Genomic DNA, 26,426 nt, shown 5'->3' with positions numbered 1-26,426 from the left:
GGATTATTGTGTAAGCGGATTCTAAAAGTTTGAGGACTATCACGAAGGATGTAGTGAGTTGTGTAATGTTTGGACTGCCTTGAAAAGTAGCGATTTATCTTCAGGTAGAAGGATTGGGATCAGATATAGCGCAAATGCTTTGAGTTGCTTATGGACCATGGTAGTATAGATTTCTGCATCATCAAGAAAGGGAATGTGTTGTAAAGGGTACCTACATATGAGGTATGAGAATAATTTGACTAAGAGCTATGACAATTGTGTGATGGTCAGCAATCGAGATTTTGGATTTTAGTTGCTATGGAGGACCTATGGATAATGCACGTTTTGGAGATGCTTGCAGGCGTGACTTTAGAGTTGTTTTTGAGTAGGCATTTTCATTGGGATGAGGAGTCTTATACTTTTGGAGTTTAGAGATTTGGCTTTCTAGAGGTGAGACTATCTCCTTGGTTATGGTCAGATTGCATGTGTCCTTGGTGGATGAAATGAGAAGATTTGTGCTTGTTCGAGCTTGTGGATTATGGTATTTAGGGTGTTGTGATCTGCTTAGGTGTAGTGATGTATCTTTCTAGGAATTGTTGATTTGAGGAGTATGGTTCGAGAGGTTGTTGGAACTATTTTATGTGCTGGAATGATGAACAAGTTGAGTAATGACTTAGAGGCTCAAGGATTTGTGTATTCTATGCATTGGGTTCCACAAGGTTATAGCTGATCATGAGTGGTGTAGTTGATAATCAGGTTGATAACATGTTGCATGTATATATTCGCAGTTGAGGCCAATGGTTTAGAGATCTCTTGTGTACTCATGAGTGAGAGTTAGAATGGGTCACTTTGGACCTTTGGAAGACTATTTACCTATTTCGGAATGGTTTGAATCGGTTTGGGGGCCTATTCGTAGACCTAATAAGAATGTGTATTTTACACTGAATTAGATTTGCTTTCTCAACGCAACATTTGCTATGGGTTTGTCATCAAGTAGAATTGGTCTTATTCATGCCATGATTTGTTTCGTGTGTTACTCTCTTATAATATGATGAGTTGTGATACTCATGCATGTTTTGGTCATGTTTAGGCCTTATGGCGATATATGAGAAGATGAATCTTGAAATGTTTATTTGCTTATTGCTCTTTAGTCGTGCTTACCTTTTCCGTGGTATATTATGTTATCCGTCTCCCCACGATTATGTTTATGCACTTTACGTGCTTGTTGTTGATACACATGTGTTTGGTGAGTATGATAATTATTGCTCAATGGGTGTTCTCATGTGGATTGATATGTTTAGATTGGGTTGCATGCCACAACAATGTTATGTTGGATCGGGTTGCACGCATGTAACGACCTAATTGGTCATTTTGTGTATTTAAGTCCTGTTCCCCTATTTTATTCTCCCCGAAGTTTCTTGTGATGTTTTGCAACTCGTAGGGATGGTTGTTTTTGTTTTGTAAAGGCTTGGGAGTGAATTGAAACACTTAGTTTCATCTTTGAAAGCTTAAGTTGTAAGAGTTGACCAAGGTTTGAATTTTGAGCAGACGACCTCGGATTGGTAATTTGATGGTTCCAATAGGTTCGTATGGTAATTTTGGATTTGGATGTATGTTCAGATTTGGTTTTGGATGTTCCTAGAAGGTTTTCGATCTATTTTTGAAAATTTACAATTTGAAGAATTATAGAGTTTGTAGGTTTGACTAATAATTGACTTCAGTGTTATTAGGCTCCCATTGGTTTCCGAGACCTTGGATTCGTTTGGTTGGATGGAACTTGTGTTTAAAGTTTGGTTATAATATGGAAGTCTAAGTGTGATTCATACGTGTTTGGCGAAGTTGGAGAGTTTGAAAGTTAAGAGATGGATTTTGATCTTCGATTCTTGGTTTTGATATTATATATGGCATTTTCGACATTTAGATAAGTTTGGATAAGGTAATAGGAATTTTTGGTATGGCTATATAGGGGCGCGGGTGTGTTCTGGGATGGTTTCAGACCATTTTAGGATGATTTGGCATTGCTAATATATGATAGATCACACATGTGGAGGAATGATCGGACTTGGGAAATCGCATTTGCGAGAGACGGGTCGTAGATACGCTTGCTGGCTGGGCTAGAGGAAGGTTTTAGATGTGAGGTTATTGTCGCCCCTGCGTGTCTGCTTCTGTGGAGGTTCCATCACAGATGCGAGGTTTATCTTTGGGCTGGAGTTGCGCAGAAGCGCTTGTTTTGTCGCCGAAGCGACATCGCACCTGTAGCTTAGTAAGCACAGGTACCAGGATGCCTGACGGGAGTTATATTTCTAGGGTTTTGCTCATTTTTCATTATTTTGAGTTTTGGAGCTTGAGAAGAGGCGATTTTGGAAGAGACTTTCACTACTACTTTGAGGACGAGTGATTTCCACTTGATTTTGATTATATATATTTTGATTCCCCATAGATTCATACACTTTAATCATGGAAGTTTGAAAAGAAATTTAGGGTTTTTGTCTAAATTTTAAGAGAGTAATTTGGGGATTTTAGGGTTGATTTAGACCTGATTTTGGAATCTAGTAATATATTCGGACTTGTGGGGTTATGGGTAATCGGGATCTACCCCTTGACTCAAGGTTTCACCATGTGGGCCCGGGTTGACTTTTGTTGACTTTTAGGGATTTGATTAAAGATTGAAGCTTTATTAGTTGGAGTTGATTCCTATGCCTTTGTTCGACGTTATTGAGTTGTATTTGACTAGGTTCAAGTTGTTTGAAAGTCGATTGAGAGGAAAAGCTGTTTGGAAGGTTGAAGTTGTTACGAACTGGAGGTAAGTCTCTTGTCTATCCTTGTAAGAGGGAATTGTCCCCATATGTGATCTATTTTCTATTTGTTGCATGATTTAGGTGCCATGTATATGCAAGGTGACGAGTGTATATCCGTAGCTGGGTTATGACCCTACGGACAAAGTTAGGCTTATGATATGCCTTATTTGGACTTTATGAATTGTTTATTCATGTTTCTTTGATTCTATGACTACATGATGAATCTTAATCATGATTAGAAGCCATGCTAGAGTTTATCATACGCTAAACGTTCCATTTAGCGCCTCAAGGCTTCTTTCACGGTGTTGGGCTTTTTATTTAGTTGTAGTCATATAATTGTCATGCTTGATTTCTTATTTGTTGGATTTTTCTTCTTTTCTGGTATTGATGTCACGATCAAACTTAAAATGTTAAATAAACAAATTGAACTGTTTTGAAAGTTGGAGTATGTGACTAGCCATAGCCATCTCTTATTCGTATTAATATTTATTCGCTTGTTTTATTATTGTATCATGGTGCTCCTTTATTATATCATAAGCATCGTCCTTAGTTATATAGTTAAATATTGTGAAAAGTTGGGAATTTAGGCATCAAGGACCTTGTGAGCAGATATTGATTATTGATGATATAGTATGGATTGGGCTGTACGCCGCAATGGTATTATGTGTAGATCGGGTTGCATGCCGCAACAGTAATATGATTGGATTTGGTTGCACACAACAAAATTATTAGTGTTAGTTAGTTAGCTGTTATGTATATTGGTGGTAAAATATTTAAAAGAAAACAGTTATCTACCCATATTATCTATTAAAAAATAGGTTGAATAATGAACTTTTTTAAAACATATCAAATATGGATAAGAACCATATTATCCACTTAGAAAATAGATAATCAATGGACAACTAATGAACTTAACTTTTATATTTGTAAAGCCTCAAATTGGGGGTTCCTCAAGTTTGGGAGACTAGGAATTTTTCCAAAATTGATCATATTCAAGAAGTCATGGATAATATGGATATTCATATTATCCACTGCTTAACCCATTTGTTATTCATATTAAATATGTGTTGGGACATATATTTTATCTATTTTTTGCATTACCCATTTTTGACCCGCCAATATTTGATCCGACCTGCCCGTTTGCCACCCCAATTTATGTAAGTGAGCATAGTCCTACATGGAATAAGAGTAGTGTAGGTATTTTGTATTGTTATAAATAGGGGTACTTGTATTATAGTTAATATACATGAATAATATATTTTTTCGTACTTTCTCACATGGTATCAGGGTAACAAGTGAGAAATCCCCGCTGTGCAGTAACCAGCGAGTCTGTGACAGTCACCGTGCCTTTTTTCTGGTGAATTTTAGGTTGTATTTTGCGTCATCCTTCTCCGGTGGGTTTTTTTACAAAAAATAACACCGCCAATAGGTGTGAAATTCTCAAGGGACCAAACCCCAGAAAACTAGACCGGCAGAACCCTAACCACGTGCTCTTACGCGCCTCCAGAACTTCTGATGCCGCCGCCGGGTCAGACCCACGTGCCAGTGCGTGACCATTGTTCTGGCTATTTTTTGGAAAGGTTTCTTCAGGACAGTCTTATCCTCTAGTAATTCTGACCATGCCCATACTATTTTCTTTTTATTCCAAGCACTTTGAGATTTCTTCGACGACTACACTGATTTTTCGGCTGCTGCAGTAATTTATTCCGGCAAATACAGTGTCTTCTTCGTCTATTTCAGCGAGTTTCAATTTATTATTTTTGTTATTTGGTGATAATTTTATAGACCTCTCTTCAATCCAACGATGTCTTTGGGAGTTGATATTTTTGTGTCTAAAAGCCCGGGCTCTGGCAGTTCCGGTGCTATGATTACCTCAGAACCTTTAATGGGAAGTTCAAACTACTTAGCTTGGCTTTCGTCTGTCGAGTTGTGGTATAAAGGTCAAGGTGTTCAAGATCATTTAATCAAAAAGTCTAGAGAAGGAGATGAAAAGGCAAAGTATTTTGGGAGAAGATCGATGCTCAGTTATGTAGTATTACGTGGCAATCTATTGATTCAAGTTGATGGCCTTGTTTTGTCCATTCCAGATATGTTATTTGGTTTGGGAAAAGGCTCGCACTTTATACACTAATGACATATCTCGTTTCTATGATGTGATATTGAAGATGACAATTTTAAAGAAACAGGAATTAGATATGTCTACTTACTTTGGATAAGTACATGCAGTCATGGAGGAATTTGAGAAGTTGATGCCAGTTTCTGCTACTGTTGAAAAGCAACAAGAGCAGCGACAGAAGATGTTTCTAGTTCTTACCCTCGCTGGACTTCCTAATGATCTTAATTCAGTACACGACCAGATTTTGGCTAGTCTGACTGTCCCCACAGTTGATGAATTATTCTCTCGATTACTTCGCCTTGCTGCAGCACCAAGTAACCTAGTGATCTCATCACAGAAACTTGACTCCTCTATTCTCGCATCCCAAACATTGGACAATTGGGCATCTCAAGCTATAGAGAATAAACGATGAGGAGGTCGTTTTGGAAGATCTAGACCCAAGTGATCTTATTGTCATAAACTTGGACACACTCGTGAAGTGTGCTATTCTTTACATGGTCGTCCACCCAAAAATGCTTATTTTGCCCAAACCGAGACTACAGGTAACCAGGAATTTTCATTATCTGAAGGGAAATATAATGAGTTCGTTCAATATTGAGCAAGTAAGCAGACATCTCCACAAGTAGCCTCGGTTGCTCAGTCTCATACTTCTGTTGCTCGTAATTCTTTTGCTTGTGTTTCCCAGTCTAGCACACTTTGACCATGGGTCATGGACTCAGGCGTTTCTGATCATATCTCTGGTAATAAATACTTTTGTCGAATAATTTATATTCACAGTCTCTTCCCACTGTTACTTTAGCCAATGGGTGTCAAAATAAAGCAAAAAGGAGTTGGACAAGATAATCCCCTATATTCTACCACTCTAGATTCTGTTCTTTATGTCCCTGATTGTCCTTTTAGTCTTGCATCTATTAGTCGTTTGAATTGTTCCCTCTATTGTAGTATATATCTTATTGATGATTCTTTTATTATGTATGACCGCAGTACGAGACAGACGATTGACACAGGCCGTGAATCAGAAGGCCTTTACTACCTTAACTAACTCAATACCTTCACAACATGTCTAGTTACATATCTGTCTACATTAGATTGTGAGTCGTGTCAGCTTGGGAAACGTTCCCGAGCCTCCTTTCCGTGTAGTGTTGAGAGTTATGTAGAGTCTGTTTTCTATTTAGTTTATTCTGATATATGGGGTCCTAGTAGATCATTTTAACCTTGGGATTTTGTTATTTTTATTGATGATTATTCAAGATGTACTTGGATTTTCTTAATGAAAGATCGTTCTGAGTTGTTTTCTATATTCTAGAATTTTTGTGCTGAAATCAAAAACTAATTTGGTGTTTCTATTTGCACTTTTCGCAGTGATAATGCCTTAGAATATTTATCCTCTCAGTTTCAGCAATTTATGACTTCTCAAGGAATTATTCATCAGACATCTTGTCCTTATACCCCTGAGCAAAATAGGATTGCAGAGAGAAAGAATAGGTACCTTATTAAGACTGCTCACACATTTCTCATTGAATCCATATTTTCTTGAGTTTTTAGGGCGATGCAGTTCTCACAGCTTGTTATTTGATTAATCAGATGCCTTTATCTCCCATCCAAAATCAGATTCCGTATTCAGTATTGTTTTCCTAGTCACCCTTATACTCTCTTTCCCCTCGTGTTTTTGGGAGCACATGTGCCATTCATAACTTAGCCCCGAAAAGATAAGTTAGCTCCTCGTGCTCTCAAGTGTGTCTTCCTTAGTTATTCTTGTGTTTAGAATGGACATCGTTGTTACTTACCTGATCTTCGTATGTATCTTATGTCAGCTGACGTCATATTTTTTGAGTCAAAAACTTTCTTTACCTCTTCTGACCACCATGATATATCTGAGGTCTTACCTATACCGATATTTGAGGAGTTTACTATATATCTCCTCCATTTTCAGCCACAGAAGTCTTACCCATACCAACCATTGAGAAGTCTAATGTTGCTCCTCCTAGATCCCCAGCCACAGGTTCACCACTCTTGACTTATCATTGTCATCCACGCCTAGCATCAGGCCCAGTTGATTCTTGTCCTTCACCTAACCCTACTCCTACTGCGGACTTGTCTCTTCCTAGTACACTGATAGCACTTCGAAAAGTTATATGGTCCACACTTAATCCTAATCCCCATTATGTCGGTTTAAGTTATCATTGTATGTCATCCCTCATTATGCTCTTATATCTTCTTTGTCCTCTGTTTCCATCCCTAAGTCTACAGGTGAAGCGTTGTCTCATCCAGGATGGCGATAGGCTATGATTGACGAGATGTCTGCTTTACATACGAGTGGTACTTGGGAGTATGTTACTCTTCTTTTTGGTAAGTCTATTGTTAGTTGTCGTTGGTTTTATGTAGTCAAAGTTGGTCTGAATGACCAGGTTGATCGACATAAGGCTCGTCTTGTTGTCAAAATATATACTCAGATATTTGGGCTCGATTAGAGTGATACTTTCTCTCCCGTGTCTAAAATAGCATTAGTCCACCTTTTTCTATCCATGGTTGTTGTTCTCCATTGGCCTCTCTATCAGCTGGACATTAAAAATGCTTTTCTTCACGGTGACCTTGAGGATGAAGTTTATATGGAGTAACCACCTGATTTTGTTGCTCAGGGGGAGTCTCATGGCCTTATATGTCACTTGCGCTGATCGCTTTATGGTCTAAAGCAGTCTCCTCCAGCATGGTTTGGTAAGTTCATCATAGTTATCCAGGAGTTTGGCATGACTCGTAGTAAAGCTGATCACTCTATGCTTTATCCACATTCTGCTTCAAGTCTCTGTATTTATCTGGTGGTCTATATTGACGATATTGTTATTACTGGTAATGATCAAGATGGTATTACCAATCTGTATCACCATCTCTTCCAACACTTCCAAACTAAGGATCTAGGCAGATTGAAGTTCTTTCTAGGTATTGAGGTTGCTCAGTCTAGCTCAGGTATTGTTATTTCACAAAGAAAATATATTTTAGACAATTCTTGAGGAGACAAGAATGATGGGTTTCAGACCTGTTGACACTCTGATAGATCTGAATTCTAAACTTCTGCTAGGACAAGGGGAGTGGCTTAGAGATCCTGCAAGATATAGGCGGCTGGTTGGTAAATTAAATTATCTCACAGTGACTAGACCTGACATTTCTTTTCCTGTGAGTGTTGTAAGTTAGTTTATAAATTCTTCCCGTGATAGTCATTGGGATGCAGTTGTCCGCATTCTTCGGTATATAAATTCTGCTCTATGTAAAGGGTTATTGTTTGAGGATCGAGGTCATGAGTAGATCATTAGACACTCATATGCTGATTGGACAGGATCACCTTCTATTATACGTTTTACGTGTGGATATTGTGTTTTAGTATGAGGCAATTTGGTGTCTTAGAATAGCAAGAAAAAGAATGTAGTTACTCGGTCTAGTGTAGAAGCAGAACATCAAGCAATGGCTATGGAAACATGTGAGCTAGTTTGGATCAAACAATTGCTCAAGGAGTTGAAATTTGGTGAAATCAACCAGATGGAACTTGTGTACGATAATCAAGCTGCCCTTCATTTGCATCAAATATGGTGTTCCATGAGAGAACTAAACACATTGAGATTGACTGTGACTTTGTCAAATGAAAAATACTCTCAGGAGAGATTGAAACAAAGTTTGTGAAGTCGAATGATCAGCTTGCAGATATTCTCACCAAGTCCCTCACTGGTCCTCGTATTAGTTATATATGCAACAAGCTCGGTACATATTTTTTTGTATATGCACTGGCTTGAAGGGGAGTGGTAGTTAGTTAGCTGTTATGTAAATAAGCATAGTCCTACACGGAATAGGAGTAGTGTAGGTATTGCGTATTGTTATAAATAGGGGCACTTGTATTATAGTTAATATACATGAATAATATATTTTATCATGCTTTCTCATAATTATTAGTGGATCGGGTTGTACACTGCAACATCTCTTGGATATGGATCCGTTCCTCCAGAGTCAATTGATTACCCATGTTACTTTGGGCGCTGTTAGCACATGCACTCGAAATTGTGCTAGTTTGGATATTAATAAGCTTGAATTGGGTTGCGATTCGTAGAACCGATATTGTTTGATGTGATTTTAGGCCTCGAGTAGGTCCGTTATGTGTTTTGAAACTTGCTGGTATATTCGGACAGGGTCCAGGGGGGCCGGGTGAGATTCAGATTGAATCCGGAACCATTTTGGACTTGGTTGATTGTTGAACAACTGTTGAGTCTGGGGCAATCGTACCTGTGCACTTTGGGTTGCTGGTGCGGCACTGCAGAAGTGGCCCTCGAGCCACAGAAGCGAATATAGGTCTAGCAAGCTGGGACTGCAGGTACGGTCAGTGATGCACAGAAGCGGCTAGCCTTTTGTAGAAGTGCAAGCACAGATGCACTTAGGGGTCCGCAGGTACGAGATTTTAGGGGCCCAAGTGAGGGCCGCACCTGCGATGTAAATTCTACTGGTGCAGCCAGGCAGAAAGGGGAGTGTTCGAGGGTTTAATTCCATTCTTCATCTTTTGACCTAGAGAGCTCGGTTTATGGTGATGTTTTGCGGGTTTTCAAGGAAATCATGGGGATACGTGATTCTAACTCGGATTTGGCTATTATACATGAATATATCGTCATTTTTGTTATTTAATTAGTGATTTGAGTTGGAAAATTTGGAAAACAAAATTGTAAAACTTCTTAAACCAAATTTTGGGGATTTAAAAGGCGATTTGAAGTCGAATTTGAGTAATTCTTGTATGGTTGGACTCATTATTGAATGGGTGTTCGGATTTTGTATGTTTGGTCGAGTTCCAAGATGCGGGACCGGGGTTGACTTTTTGAGTTGACGTTTTGTTTATCTTTAAAGATTGTAACTTTATTGTTCGGAATAGCTTCCTATAGTTTGTATTTATGGTATGAAGTTGTTTTTACTAGATTCGAGCCATTCGGAGTTGGATAATCGCGGGAAAAACTTACTAGTGGATTAAGTTAGCGTGTTTGGAGGTAAGTGTCTTGCCTAACTTTTTGTGAAGAATTACCCCTTAGGATTGGTGTTGTTTTGTGTTAATTGTGATATGTGGAAGACGTGTACGCAAGGTGACGAGTGTGTACACGGGCTAAATGTGGTAATTGGCCAGTTTTAGCTATGTAGATTCTTTCCATGCCTTTAATTGAGTTGTCATAACATGTTACATTCATCCCCATTAGTCTATCTTCACATGCTTTACTTGACATCGTTAATACTTCTCTTATATATTACTTGCTAATTGTCTTACATGTTTAGTTGAATTATTGTTCTCCATTTCCTATTCATTATTTAACTGTTGAGCTCTTTTACTTGAAGTTGTTATTTCTTGGAATATCTTATTGTTGAATTTAGTGTTGAAGTTATGAAGGTCGTGATTCACATTGAGGGAAAGTTGTAAATTTGTTGAAATACCATTCTTATTGAGTTATTCACTTTCGGTTGCTATTGTTGATATTATTCTACATATTGTGGTTGAGCCATGGGCTATTTATTGTGGAAACACTATTATTGTTGACTTCTTCGGCAAGTTGTGATATTGGGAACTTGAGGTGCGATTTGTGATACGTTGTGATATTGATACGTATGTTGTGGTATAAAGATTGCGGTTGAAACGCATGCAAAGCGATAAGGTGGGCTTGATACACATGTTGCTAATAGGGGAACTACTTAAAGCCACGAGGTGAGATAAGGTGGGCTAAAACGCGGGTAGCTATTTCGGGAAAATAATTTTCAAAAACTAAATGACAGGCTCCTGCGGTGATATAACAAAGGATTGTGATTTGATTTGTGAAATGAGATTATGAGACGGTACCTCGGTAGTGCTTCTTTTTGATACCTTTCATTTACATCACTTGCATTTTTTGTTGCATTATTTCCTTGGCTTTCTTATTACGTGTTTCTTTCGTGATGCCTTAATTGCCTTAGTCTCAGTGTAGCTATTCTTGTTATATGTCTACCTCATATCATTTCACTTATTTTCATTATCATATTATGTTTTACCTGCTCAGTCTCTTTACTTAATCCAATAGGTGTCTTGACCCGACCTCGTCACTACCCTACCGAGGTTAGGCTTGATACTTACTGGGTACCGTTGTGGTGTACTCATGCTATACTTCTGCGCATCTTTTTGTGCAGATCCAGATACCTCATACCAGCCTAGGCACCAGTGAGTCGAGCTCGGATCGGAGACTTCAAGGTATACCTACCGGCGTTCGCAGAAATCGGAGTTACTATCTATCTAGTTCTATATCATTCCTCTTTTATTAGATACTGTTGTATAGGGATGTTCAGTACGCTCATGTAGAGCTTGTGACTTGGTATCACCGGATTTTGGGAGTTTTATTCTGTTGACTTGCGGAGTCCTTTTTATGATAGTTGTTGGTTAATTTGGAAGTTTATCATTATCTTAGTAAATTTTGCATGTATGTTAAGCTTACCTAGTCTTAGAGACCAGGTGCCATCACGACATCCTACGAAGGAAAATTGGGGTCGTGACAAGTTGGTATCAGAGCTCTAGGTTCATAGGTGTTACGAGTCACAAGCAGATTTAGTAGAGTCTTGCAGATCGGTACAGAGACATCTGTACTTATCTTCGAGTGTCTATGGAACTATTAGAAAACTTCATTTCTTTGATTCTTTATCGTGTGAATTTGTTGACTTCAAATTCTAAATCTTTGTCTTTCTATTCTCTCAGAGATGGTGAGAACACGTACCTTCGGATCCGACGATCAGATACCCGTGCCCCTTGCTAGAGCCGAGAGAGGTCGGGGCTGGGGCAGAGGCCGAGGAGGGGCAAGTGGTGCAGCCAGAGCACCTTCCCGAGTTGCGACAGAGGAGCCACCAGTATCTCCAGTTGGGGGCCAGGCACATGGGGCGCCTGTTGCTACCCCTGCACTTCAGGAGACCCTCACCCAGTTCTTGAGCTTGTTTGGTACTCTCGCTCAGGCGGGGTTGATTCCACTTGCACCAGCAACATCTCAGGCTGGGGGAGGATCACAAACTCCTACAGCTCGTACACCAGAGCAGCGGGTCCATGTTGACTAGTCCCAGGGGTTATACCAGTGCAGTCGATTCTCTCATTTTAGCCCGAACATAGGGCAGCAGCGTCTAAGGAGGAGCAACTCAGACTTGAGAGGTACAAGAAGTACCACCCTCCTACTTTCAGTAGCCTAGATACAAAGGATGCATAGGGTTTTTTGGAGAAGTGCCACCGTATTCTATGTACCATGGGTATAGTGGAGACAAATGGGATTGCTTTCACTACTTTCCAGCTATCAGGGCTAGCATACCAGTGGTGGTGGGCTTATGAGGAGGATAGCCCGGTTGAGGTAGCTTCACTAACATGGGCTGAGTTTTCAGAGATGTTCATGAGAGAGTATGTTCCCCAGAGCCTTCGGGTTGCATGGCGCGTGGAGTTTTGAGCAGTTGCGCCCAGGTGCTATGACCGTCTCAGAGTATGCTGTCAGGTTCAGTGAGTTGTCCAGACATGCACCCGCCTTGGTTTCCACAATCAGAGAGTGAGTCCATCGATTTATCGAGGGGCTTAACTATGGTATTAGATTCAGCATGACTCGAGAGTTGGAGACTGATACCCCATATCAACAGGTGGTAGAGATCATATGGAGATTAGAGGGCATGCAGGGCTGGGAGAAAGAGGACAGGGAGGCCAAGAGGCCCCAGTTGCAGCCCGTCATGGAAGAGGCTATGTGAGCCGTCCAGTTCATTCAGCACTTCCAGCTTCCAGTGGTATTCCGGCTACTTCTAGGCCTCAGGTTTCCCATTATGCACCGCCACTGTCTAGTGCACCTCCTGCACGGGGTACTTTCAGCGGTCAGTCCAGCTGACCAGGCCCGAGCTAGTTTCACCAGCCACGTCCTCCAAGAGCTTGTTTTGTGTGTGGTGACACTCGTCATATGGTGAGGGACTGCCCCAGACTCAGGAAGGGTGCACCTCCACAGACTACTTAGGCTCCATGTACTCCACAGGGTCCCCAGACTTCTCAGGCCGTGGTTACTGTGCCAGTTGCTGCTCCACCTGCACAACCAGCTAGGGGTGGAGGTCAGGCGGTTAGGGTCACCCTCGCGGGGAAGGCCAGGCCAGATGTTATGCTCTTCCGAGTATGACAAAGGCGGTTGCATCAGAAGCATTTATCAAAGGTATTGTTCTGGTTTGTCATAGAGATGCATCTGTATTATTTGATCCAGGCTCCACTTATTCATATGTATCATATTACTTTGCTCTGTATTTAGGTATATCTTGTGATTCTTTGAGTTCTCCTGTTTATGTCTCCACGCTTGTGGAGATTTTATTATTATTGACCATGTGTATCGGTCGTGTTTAGTCATTATTGGTGGTCTTAAGACCGTATTTGATCTATTGTTGCTCAATATGGTAGACTTTGATGTTATTTTGGGCATGGACTGGTTGTCGCTCTATCATGTTATTCTTAACTATCACGCCAAGACGGTGACGTTGGCTATGCCAGGTTTACCGTGGTTCGAGTGGAAGGGTACTTTGGATTATGTTCCTAGCAGGGTTGTGTCCTTCCTTAAGGCACAACAGATGGTTGGGAAAGGGTGTGATGCATAACTAGCTTTTGTGAGAGATGTCAGTGTTGACACTCCTACCGTTGAGTTAGTTCCGGTAGTGAGAGACTATCAAGATGTATTCCAGGCGGATCTTCCGGGCATGCCTCCCGATAGGGATATCGATTTTAGTATTGACTTGTTGCCGGACACTCATCCCATTTCTATTCCACCATATCATATGGCCCCAGCAGAGTTGAGGGAGTTAAAATAGCAGTTGCAAGAGTTATTTGATAAGGGTTTCATTCGGCCCAGTGTGCCACTTTGGGGTGTTTCGGTCTTGTTTGTAAAGAAGAAGGATTGTTGTATGTGCATGTGTATTGATTGTCGGCAGTTGAACAAGGTTATAGTGAAGAACATGTATCCATTGCCACGTATTGATGACCTACTTGATCAGCTATAGGGTGCCAGAGTGTTCTCAAAGATGGATTTGCAGTCAGGTTATCATCAGCTGAAGATTCGGGATTCGGATATTCTGAAGACTGCTTTTAGGACTCGGTATGGTCACTACGAGTTTCTTGTGATGTCATTTGGGCTGACCAACATCCTAGCAACATTCACGCACTTGATGAATAGTGTATTCCATCCCTATCTTTACTCATTCATCATTGTGTTTATTGACAACATCTTGGTGTACTCCCAGAGCCGGGAGGATCGGTCATGAGCAACATTTGAGGATTGTGCTACAGACCTTGAGAGAAAAGAAGTTGTATGCAAAATTTTTGAAGTGTGAATTTTGGCTTGATTCGGTGGCATTTTAGGGTCATGTGGTGTCGAGTGAGGGGATCAAGGTAGATTCGAAGAAGATTAAAGAAGTGCAGAGTTGGCCCAGACCGTCTTCAGCTACTAAGATCCAGAGTTTTCTTGGTTTGGCCGGGTATTACCGTCGTTTCATAGAGGGTTTCTTATATGTTGCTGCTCCTATGACCAGATTGACCTAGAAGGGTGCTCCGTTCAGATGGACTGAGGAGTGCGAGGAGAGCTTTCAAAAGCTCAAGACTATTTTGACTTCAGCCCCAGTGTTGGTATTGCCTACGGGTTTGGGGTCTTATACTGTGTACTGTGATGCATCACGTGTTGGCCTCGGCGTGGTGGTAATGCAAGATGGTTGGGTGATTGCTTGCGCATCTAGACAGCTGAAGGTGCATGATAAGAATTATCCTGTCCACGATCTGGAGTTAGCAGCTATTGTCTATTCCTTGAAAATATGGTGGCACTATTTGTACGGTGTCCCTTGTGAGGTATATACCGACCACCGGAGTCTACAACATCTATTCAAATAGAAGGATCTTAACTTGTGGCAGCGGAGGTGGTTAGAGTTGCTTAAGGACTTTGATATCACCATTCTATATCATCCTAGGAAGGCCAATGTGATAGTCGATGCCTTGAGCCGAAAGGCACAAAGTTTGGGCAGTTTAGCATATCTACCAGCACTGGAGAGGCCATTAGCATTGGATGTTCAAGCCTTGGCCAACCGGTTTGTAAGATTGGATATTTTAGAGCCGAGTCGAGTTCTAGCCTGCGTGGTTTCTCGATCTTCTCTATATGATCATATCAGAGAGCGTCAGTATGACGACCCCCATTTGCTTGTCCTTAAGGACACGGTTCAGCACGGCGATGCCAAGGAGGTTACTATTGGGTATGACGGTGTGTTACGGATGCATAGCCAGTTATGCATGCCCAATGTGGATGGTTTGCATGAGTTGATTCTTCAGGAGGCCCACAGTTCGCGGTACTCTATTCATCCGGGTGCCGCTACGATGTATCAGGACTTAAGGAAACACTATTGGTGAAGAAGGATGAAAAAGGACATAGTGGAGTATGTAGCTCGGTGTCTAAATTATCAGCAGGTGAAGTATGAGCATCATCGGCTAGGTGGGTTGCTTCAGAGGCTTGATATTCCCAAGTGGAAATGGGAGCGAGTTACCATGGATTTTGTTGTTAGGTTCCCACAGACTCAGAAGAAGTTTGACACAGTATGGGTGATTGTGGGTAGGTTGACCAAGTCAGCTCATTTCATTCCGGTAGTGACTACCTATTCTTCAGAGCAGCTGGCTCAGGTCTATATTCGTGAGATTGTCCGACTTCATGGTGTGCCAGTATCCATCATCTCTGACCGGGGTATGCAGTTTATATCGCAATTCTGGACGGTCGTACATCGTGAGTTAGGCACACATGTTGAGTTGAGTACGACATTCCATCCTCAGACGGATGGACAGTCCGAGCGCACTATTCAGATGTTGGAGGATATGCTTTGTGCATGTGTCATGGAGTTCAGGGGTGTTTGGGATCAATTTTTGCCTCTTGCAGAGTTTGCCTACAACAACAGCTACCAATCAAGTATTCAGATGGCTCCGTATGAGCCCTTGTATGGGAGGCGGTATCGGTCTCCGGTGGGTTGGTTTGAACCGGGTGAGGCAAGGCTATTGGGTACTGACTTGGTTCAGGATGCTTTGTAAAAGATTATGTTGATTCGGGATTGGCTTCGTATATCCCAATATAGACAGAAGATTTATGCAGATCGGAAAGTTCGCAATGTTGTATTCATGATTGGAGAGCGGATCTTGCTCTGGGTTTTGCCTATGAAGGGTGTTATTAGGTTCGGTAAGAAGGGCAAGTTGAGCCCAAGGTATATCGAACCTTTTGAGATTCTTGAGAGAATTGATGAGGTGGCCTACAAGTTTGCATTGCCACCTAACCTAGCTGCAGTTCATCCGGTATTCCATGTTTCTATGCTCCGGAAGTATCACAGTGATATGTCTCATGTTTTAGATTTCAGCTCAGTCCAATTGGACAAGTATTTGTCTTATGTTGAGGAATCGGTGGCCGTTTTGGACAGGCAGGTTCGAAGTTGAGGTCAAGGAGCATTGCTTCAGTGAAGGTTTAGTGGAGGGGTCAGCCAGTCGAGGAGGCAACTTGGGAGACCGAGCATGATATGCGTAGCCGTTATCCTCATCTTTTCACCACTTCAGGTATGTCTCTATACTCATTCGAGGATGAATGTTTGATTTAAAGGAGAGGATGTAACATCCTGGCCGGTCGTTTCAAGTATTTTTAGCCCCGTTCCCCCATTTATTGCCTCCTCTATGTCGTATTGTGGTTATGTAACTTAGGGGGTATTTGGTTTTGGTTCGGGTGAGTTTCGTAGTGAAAGAGTTGACCGTAGTTTGATTTTTTTGTAGACGACTCCGTAATGGAGTTTTGACAGTTCCAATAGCTCCGTATGGTGATTTTAGACTTAGAAGCATGTCCGGATGTTAGTTTGGAGGTCCATAGGTCGTTTCGGCTTGAATTGGTGAAACTAAGGAAGCTGAAGGTTTGAAAAGTTGAGAAGCCTGACCGGAAATTGACTTTATTGATATCGGGGTCGGATTCCGATTCCGAAAGTTGGAATAGGTCCATTATGCCATTTATGACTTGTGTGCAAAATTTGAGATTATAATTCTTTTGGTATGAATCGACATTAGTTTTGAAAGTTGGATGTTCATAGTTTTAATAGGCTTGAATTGGGTTGCGATTCGTAGAATCGATATTGTTTGACGTGATTTTAGGACTCGAGTAGGTCCGTTATATGTTTTGGAATTTGTTGGTATATTCGGACAGTCCTTTTTATGATAGTTGTTGGTTAATTTAAAAGTTTATCATTATCTCAGTTAAATTCTGCATGTATGTTAGGTTTACCTAATCTTAGACACTAGGTGCCATCACGATATCCTACAGAGGGAAATTGGGGTCGTCACAGAGGTTGAAAATAAAGCAAAATGTTCCTTTTACTTGGTGTTATGGAGGCTATCAATACTTAAAAATATACATAGTTTTTGACACAGTTCATTTGATTCCTCGTGCCTAGGATTTAATATAACGATAGTAATTTTCTTTTTAAATTTTATGTATTTCTTAATTAATATCAACAATTATTATAGTTATGAGCAACCCCTCTTTTATGATATTATATGATAAGATTGCATGAGATGCACAATACCCGCATTCTGGGACGGATATAGAGTGTTATCGACGGGTTCAATTGAATACATAATTTTTGATGCGGAGTAAAAATTTACATGTAAAAATTTATTAAAATTATAAAAATAATATATATGAACTCATAACTTTAAAAATATAATAAGTTCAATACTAAAAATTTTAAAAGTTTAACCCATAAGATTTAAATTTTGGATCTGCTCTGTCCGCATTGCTGGCACAAAATCATTCTAGTAATACAAAGAGATTTGCTATCATTGATCTTTTATTGCAGGTGGTGATAACACTAGCTGAGCTCCTTTGGGATCAACTAAAATTGCGACGAAAGACAACCTCAGGAAATCTGTCTAAAAGCCAACAACCATTTAACCCCAGATCCATGGATGAGCTTCTTGATTTTTCTAGACAAACCAAATCTAGAAGATGAGCGTTTTGTTTGCATCATTGTTCATAACATTGATGGTCCTGGGTTGCGTGATTCTGGCAGCCAACAATGTCTTGCAAGCATTGCTGCTTGCTCTCATGTCTGTATGGTTTCTTTGATTGACCATGTCAATGCTCCTCTTTGTAAGTGTTTTCTGAAAAAGTGTGGGGTGAGCATGTATGTGACGTGTGCATAATAGGGGATGTCTAGAGGTGTAAGGGAGTGGTTTGTGAAGTCCTTTTTCGTAGCTTGCATGTATTAGTGCCTATTACTAATTTTACTTGTTTTAAGAATTACTAGGTATTAATTGCTGCCTTTAGCTAATTTCTGATTGACTGTAAATATATAGCACCTTAACTGTACCATTTGATGCTGAAATATCAAATTCTGGTCATTCTTTAGTATCTCTCTTAACACCTGGAATTCGATCTCTTATATTTATTATGTGCATGTCACATTGAAAAAGTCTGACATTTACTACGTTGGCTATGTCATGTATACCAGTGTGGGACAAGAAGATGGTTCGTACACAGTTTAACAGGTATTGGTGCCATGTTCCTACTTTTGCTCCGTACAAGGTTGAAGCAATGTTTTCCCCTTTCATTCTCGCTCATGGGGGCACTGCTCAAAGTATGAAGACAGCTTCAATTGTCGTACATGTTGGGAATAAATCCCCTATAGAACTAATATTCACAGTAATAAAAACGGAATAATAACGTAGCACCGAGATACGATAATTAACAAGAATAAAAGAGTGACAACGACACTAAGATTTTTACGTGAAAAACCCTTTTGAATAAGGGAAAAACCACGGCCCCGAGACGAACAACTGATATCACTATAGCAAGGAATCCGAGTAAAATACTCCAAAGACCACTACAACACTCAAAAGAAATAACCCTCTTTTAATATTCCCACCTCACTACAATATCGTTCATTCTCTATTTTTCTCACAGACTATTTTCTTATACCTTCTCTATGAAACCTCACTCTTTCTTTCTCTCTTTGTTGGTATATAAAAATGAGAGCCAAAGCTCTCATTTTATAGCCGAAGCGTCACTCTCTAAAGCCTACTATATTTGACAATTTGCACACACTTTTTCTTCTTTTTCTTCAATGTTGACAATTCAACAAAGTTGACTACCAAACCAAAAAAATTCAACAAAGTTGACTACTAAACCAAAGAAATTCTCAGCCAAATATTTTTCTTAGGCACATACCTATTACTTTGGCTTTTGAATGAGATGGACCCCATCAATATCCCCCTCTAGTCTCATTCATCTAGAGGAGGTAGCACTGTTGGTACCACCTTGGTCAACATATCAGCAGGATTTTTGCTCGTGTGAATCTTTTTGACCTGTAAAGATTCATTCTCTACCTGCTCACGAATCCAATGATATCTCACATCTATATGCTTTGTTCTTGCATGGTATATGAAGTTCTTGCTCAAGTTTATTGCACTTTGACTATCACAATAGATGTCATACTCCTTTGATGTAATTCCAGCTCTTGAAGAAACCGCTTGAGCCATACCATCTCCTTCCCAGCTTCTGTAGCGGCAATGTACTCTGCTTATGTTGTTGAAAGTGCAACACACTTCTGCAATTTAGACTGCCATGATATAGCTCCTCTTAAAAAAGTAAATAGATATCCAGTAGTGGATTTTCTATTATCAGTATCACCGGCCATATCAGCATCTGTGTATCCCTTCAAGATTGGATCAGATCCTCCAAAATACAAGCAATCTCCTACAGTGCCTCTTAGGTACCTAAGTATCCACTTGACTGCTTCCCAATGTTCCTTTCCAGGATTTTCAAGGAATCCGCTAACAACACCAACTGCATGAGCAATATCAGGTCTGGTGCATACCATTGCATGCATCAAGCTTCCGACTGCTGAAGAATAAGGAACTCTAGCCATGTTCCCTTTCTCTTCCACTGTTGTAGGACACATATTCTTGCTTAACTTTAGATGACTATCAAAGAGGTTTGCTGACTGGCTTAGCATTCTTCATGTTGAAGCGTTCCAGTACACGTTCAATGTACTTCTCCTAAGACAGCCACAACTTTCTGCTTGTTCGCTCTCGAACTATCTTCATACCCAGAATTTTGTTGTGATGGGCCCAAGTCCTTCATATCAAATGACTTGGACAAATCGCCCTTCAATTTTGCGATCAATCCCTTGTCTTTTCCTACAATTAACATGTCATCCACATACAACAACAATATAATAAAGTTATTCTCAGATATTTTTTGAAGTATAAACATGGATCAGAATATGTCTTTATGTATGTTTGACTTTTCATAAATGAGTCAAACTTCATGTACCACTACCTTGATGCCTACTTCAATCCATAAAGACTCTTATTCAATTTGCACACCATGTGTTTCTTTTCAGATACTTCCAATCCTTTTGGATGCTCCATATAAATCTCCTCTTCCAACTGCTCCACTTCAAGATCTAGGCTAGCTGCTAAGCTCAAAATTGTTCGAATAGAAGTCATTTTGACAACAGGTCAGAAAATTTTGTCGAAATCAATACCTTTTTTCTGTTCGAAGCCTTTAACCACCAATCGAGCTTTGTATCTGATCAGCTTGCCATTTTCATCTTTCTAGAGTTTAAAGACCCACTTACATTTGAGTGGTATTTTACCCGTTGGAAGTTCAACCAGCTTGTACGTGCTATTTTTCTGTAGAGATTCTATCTCTTGTTGCATGACTTTCATCCACTGGTTCTTTTCTGTATGGGACAAGACCTCTTTAAGACTTTCTGGCTCCCCCTCATCAGTGATGAGAACATACTCTGTGGCAGGGTGCCTGCATGACTCTACCCTTGGCCTTTCTGATCTCCTTAGAGGTTGAGGTTGTTCTTCTCCCTGAGTGGGGTGCTCCACTTGCTCGACATCATCATCAAGTTGCTCCCCCTGCTCAATAACCTCACCAGGTTGCTCCCCCCTGCTCAGCAACCTTGTCGGTCCTACTTTCTGCACTTGTGGGATTGTCAGAAGTAGAAGGAACAGTAACAAGGTTAGGAATTGTACCAATTTTGGCCTTCTCTGGCATATCATCAGCAGTTCTAACTTCACTTTCTCAGAAGACTACATCTCTGCTTCTGATGACCTTCTTCTTTACAGGATCCCACAATCTATATCCGAACTCTTCATCTCCATATCCGATGAATATGTAGGGAACGGATTAAACATCCAGATTTGCTCTCTACTTCTTTGGTACATGTGCAAAAGCTCTGCAACCGAACACCTTGAGATACGAGTAGGACACTTCCTTGTTGGTCCAAACTCTCTCTGGGATGTCAAACGCCAACGGAACTGATGGACTCCTATTGATCAGGTAACATGCTGTCCGAACTGCTTTACCCCAGAATGACTTAGGCAGTTTAGCCATTCTAAGCATGCTTCTCACCTTCTCCACAATGGTGCAGTTCATCATTTCGGCTACTCCATTGTGGTGTGGGGTTCCAGGAACTGTCTTTTCATGTCTGATCCCATGGCTCTAACAGTACTCTTCAAATTCCCTTGAAGTGTACTCACCTCCATTGTTACTTCGGAGACGCTTTAGCTTTTGGCCTGTCTTCCTTTCCACCATAGCATGAAACTTTTGGAAAACTTGAAACACCTGATCTTTGGTTTTCAAAATATAAATCCATAATTTTCGTGAAGCATCATCACTAAAAGAAACAAAATATTTGTTACCGCCCATCGATTCAATTTCCATTTGACCACAAACATCATAATATACCAAATCAAGTATATTCAATTTTTTTCCACATGAAATGAGACTCTATGTTGCTTACCAAATAAACAGTAGTCACAAGGTTTTACCGTTGTACCTTTGGCATAAGAAATGAGTGATTTTCTGGCAAGAATCTACAATCCCTTCTCGCTCATATGACCCATCCTTTTGTGCCACAAATCTGCAGAAATCTCATCTTGTGTCGCATTCAATTCACCTTGGCATATTTTTGCATTTGTCCTATACAACGTGTCACGAGCAACTCCCTTTGCAATCACCAATGATCCCTTGGTGAGTCTTCACTTTTGATTTGCAAAATAGTTCTCGTATCCATCTCAGTCTAAAGCAATTCCCGAGATTAAGTTATCCGCAAATCAGGTACATGCCGCACGTCCTTTAGAACCAATGTGCATCCGACATTTGTCTTGATGCAAATGTCATCGATCCCCGCAATCTTTGAGTAACTCGTATTACCCATTATCAGTTCCAAAATCACCTGCTACATATCAGCAAAAAATTTCTCTTACCGGTGTAGCATGGTAAGATGTTGTTGTATCAATTACCCATTCTGAATATGGACCTGACAAGTGCATGCATTCCTCTTCCTCATTTATGAAGAGGACAACATTATCATTATTTTGCACCATGGAGGTTGTGTTGTCGTCATTTTTCTGGCCACTGCTTTCACCTTTGCCCTTCCTTGGATTTGGGAAATCTCTTTTGAAGTGACCTGATTGATCACAATTGTAGCAATTTCTGGCTCATGATTTGGATCAGTTCTTAGACTTCCCATGAGCTCCAGATCTACCATAGTTACTCGAACTCCTTTGATAACTCCTGCCTCTACCTTCTGTGAAGAGAGCCTGTCCTTGATTTTCAGGCTTCTTTCTCATCTTCTCATTGAGTAGAAGAGCCGATGTGACATCTTTCAACTTAATGGTAGTCTTACCATGCATGATGGTTGTTGCCAAATTATCGTACAAAGATGGCAATGAGTTCAACAGCAATATGGCTTTATCTTCTTCCTAGATTTTCACTCCGATATTGGCGAGCTATGTGATTAGTCTGTTAAATACATTTAAATGTGACAAAAAATTCGTACCTTCACCCATGTGTAGAGCGTATAGCTGCTTCTTCGGGTACAATTTATTTGTCAGTATTTTGGACATGTATAGGCTTTCCAACCTTGTCCAAATGCCACATGCGGTGTCTTCATCAATGATGTTATTTACCACATCATCTGATATGTGCAGCCTGATTGCACTAGCAACCCTTTCATCCAAGTCAGCCCAATCCTCAGCTTTCATAATATCATGCTTTTTGGCATCAGCATCAAGTAACTTGTGTAATCCTTGTTGGATGAGCAGATCCCTCATCCTTCTTTGCCATGTTGAGAAACCGCTATCTTCGTTAAATTTTGCTACCTCATACTTTACTCCAGACATTTTTATTTTTCACCGAGTATAGTACAACCGATAGTGAATAGTATTTCTGTGAATGAGCAGAACCTGTGCTCTGATACCAGTTATTGGGAATAAATTCCATACAGAAATAATATTCACAGTAATAAACGCGAAATAATAACGTAGCACCGAGATACGGTAATTAACAAGAATAAAAGAGTGATAACGATACCAAGATTTTTACGTGGAAAACTCTTTTGAATAAGGGAAATACTACGGCCTCAAGACGAGTAACTGATATCATTATAGAAAAGAATTTTACACTTTGTAGGTCCGAGTAAAATACTCCAAAGACCACGACAACACTCAAAAAAAATAACCCTCTTTTGATATTCCCACCTCACTACAATATTGCTCACTCTCTATTTTTCTCACAGACTATTTTCTTATACCTTATCTATGAAACCTCACTTTCTTTCTCTCTTTGTTGGTGTGTAGAAATGAGAGCCAAAGCTCTCCTTTTATAGCCGAAGCCTCACTCTCTAAAGCCTACTATATTTGACAATTTTCACACACTTTTCCTTCTTTTTCTTCATTGTTGACAATTCAACAAATCTGGCTACCAAACCAAAGAAATTCAACAAAGTTGGCTACCAAACCAAAGAAATTCTCAGCCAAATATTTTTCTTAGGCACATATCTATTACTTTGGCTTTTGAATGAGATGGACCCATCATTACAGAGTCTGAAACCAAATGCTCAAAATGCGTTTAAAGTTCTTGCGGAGCAATATCAATTGGCGCATTCTGATGAAGAAGGCAAGTTCTTTCATACGTTGGTTTCCCCATTTTTATTTCAATTTTCCTGTATGTTGAATGCAATTAGATCTGCTATTAATCATTCATTTAAGTTGGACATTGTTCTTAATTCTCAGGGATGCCAATCAATAATCTGTACATGCCGAGGACGGTTCCTGGTGAGTAGCTCAAGTTGCTTTGAACTCACATCTTAAAGAATTTAAGGACCATGAGTTTATCAAAACCAAAAGAAGTTCGAATGGTCAAGATTGCTTGTATATTCCACTTACAAATGAAGCCCTTCAGAAACTTATCGAAGAGATCATTTAATAGAGTTTCTATACAAGAGAAGAAATTACTAAATGGCAGGTTTAAATCTGATGCATGTTTATGCATGGGAAAATTTTCATGTGCAGACAAGTGCATCTATTCACTACTTGTGCATAAGAAATATACTAGCCTGGTTCTCCGCTGGCTGTCACATTGACATGTTAGGATATCTGTGAACTGTGAAGTATGGAAAGTCTATCAAGAATATTAAAGAGAGAGCAAGGTACGGCGTTCTCCTGGTTTCAATTGTATATGGTGTGCGGGTTTTATTAGATCCTCTTTTGGAATGTTTGTAACCGTAGTAATTTGTCACAGCCCAAAATTTAACCCGTCGTGATGACACTTAACCCAATCCATTAGTTAAGCCAAATAACAATAAAACACAATATAGTGATAATGCTAAGAGTCAAAAATTAAATAACAATAAAATGCTCAAATGAGCTAAAACCACGATTATCTTCCTAATTTTGGTTCAATTTGTTATATTTCTATAATAGATTAAAGTTGCTAAAAATTTCAGATTATTTTAGAGTTTAAGGAAGCTCAATTGAGGTATGTTGGCTAAACTCTTCTTTAAGAATTGGAACCCCAATATCCTTGTAAGTTCCAAGATATTTATTACAAGTTGAGTATTCCGAATAAGTTTTGTGACAAAGATATATGTTTAATTTGTGTTTCAAATGCTCTCATGATATTGCATTATTAATTGAGGATGTGTTCCAAACTATTGATTGTGTATTTATGTGTTATGATTTCAAGTTGTGATTTATGTGAAAAACTATTATGCCAAATTGTGTAGAGAATGTGATTGGGGTTACACCTCCACCAGCATATATTTGGGTGAGGCGGCAAGGCCGCTTTGTGTATGATTTTGGTATGGTTGTTGCACCACCACCCACATATATATACTGGGGTGAGGCGGCATGACCGTTTTGTTTATATATTGATATCGTTGATGCATTTCCACATGCATATTGGGGTGAGGCGGCGGGGCCACTTTGTGTGTAAATGGGTATTGTATTTACACCTCCACCCGCATACATTGGGGTGAGGCATCAGGGCCACTTGAGTAGAGTTTTGGTATTGAGATTACACCTCCACCCGCATACATTGAGGTGAGGCGGCGGGGCCTCTTTATGTGGAAATGGTTACAGAGGATCTCATCTTGAATTCTATAAATGTTAATGACAACTCTCGATAAGCTTGTTTTGGTTTAACCGGTTATCTATGCTATTCTATTGTCGCCCTTGTTCATCATGTTCATATTGTATTTTCGAGTTCTTAAATTGGTGTTTGGTTTTCATACTAGTACTATTCGACATGTACTAACGTCCCTTTTTTTCGGGGGCGCTGCATCTTTAATGGATGCTGGTGGTTCCACAACGGAGGATATTGACCAGTGATAGCAGTGCTCAGTCTTCCCAACTGACTTGGTGAGCCCCATCTCATTTCGGGGTTGTGCATCTTTTGTTTTGTATGTGTTATCATGTTTTGAGGTATAGCCAGAGCCTTGCTCCGACACTATCATTGTAATCTTTGGTATTTTAGAGGCTTCGTAGACTAAGTGTGGGTTGTGTATGAGTTTTGGGAATGTTAAACTAGTTGTGTTGTGATTAAATCACTTGTTCCACTTTGAACCATGAAGGTGTGAATATGTGTGTTTTGAGACTTATTAATTGAGACGAAAATATGTACTATCCCTATTCATGGATAGGGTTTGGGTAGAAGGAAATCTAATAGGCTAGCTCGGCCGGGTTCACTCGGTTGAGCGCCGGTCGCGCTCCCCGAGTTTGGGGCGTGACAAACTTGATATCAGAGCCTAAGGTTTAAAAGCGTCCTAGGATGTCTCGGAGCCGTGTCTAGTAGAGTCCTTCTTATCGGCGTGTTGTCTACCACATCTATAAGTTGGAAGCAACTTGGACATTTTGGAATAATACCTTTCTTTCATGTTCTCGATCGTGCGTCAAAGCTGATTGTAAGATTGTTCCTCCTTTAACTCGTGCGTTGCTCTAATTTTTAATACATGGCACCTAAGAAGAGGGTAAGAACTGGCCAAAGAGCCAATGTCACTCCGGGAGTGGCAGTTGATCCTATATTTGATGATGCTGGTGAGCACCCGAGGGGTGAGGATATTCCCCCAGTTACTACACTGCATGATTCCACCACAGTTGATCATACCGCACCTGTCCCTACGCCTACTGAAGGGGCAACGGTTCCTCCAACCGATAT

At 40.3% G+C, this 26,426-nt stretch overlaps 1 pseudogene; it reads left to right on the top strand.

Annotated features, from left to right (window-relative positions):
• Window positions 1-12,548: 12,548 nt before the first annotated feature.
• LOC104105208 (origin of replication complex subunit 2-like) lies at window positions 12,549-24,605 on the top strand (annotated as a pseudogene).
• Window positions 24,606-26,426: the final 1,821 nt, after the last annotated feature.

The sequence above is a fragment of the Nicotiana tomentosiformis genome, chromosome 11 (assembly GCF_000390325.3).
Source record: "Nicotiana tomentosiformis chromosome 11, ASM39032v3, whole genome shotgun sequence".
In the NCBI taxonomy this organism is placed as follows: domain Eukaryota; kingdom Viridiplantae; phylum Streptophyta; class Magnoliopsida; order Solanales; family Solanaceae; genus Nicotiana; species Nicotiana tomentosiformis.
The sequence above is the reverse complement of the archived record's forward strand: the minus strand, read 5'-3'. Positions and strand labels throughout refer to the sequence as shown.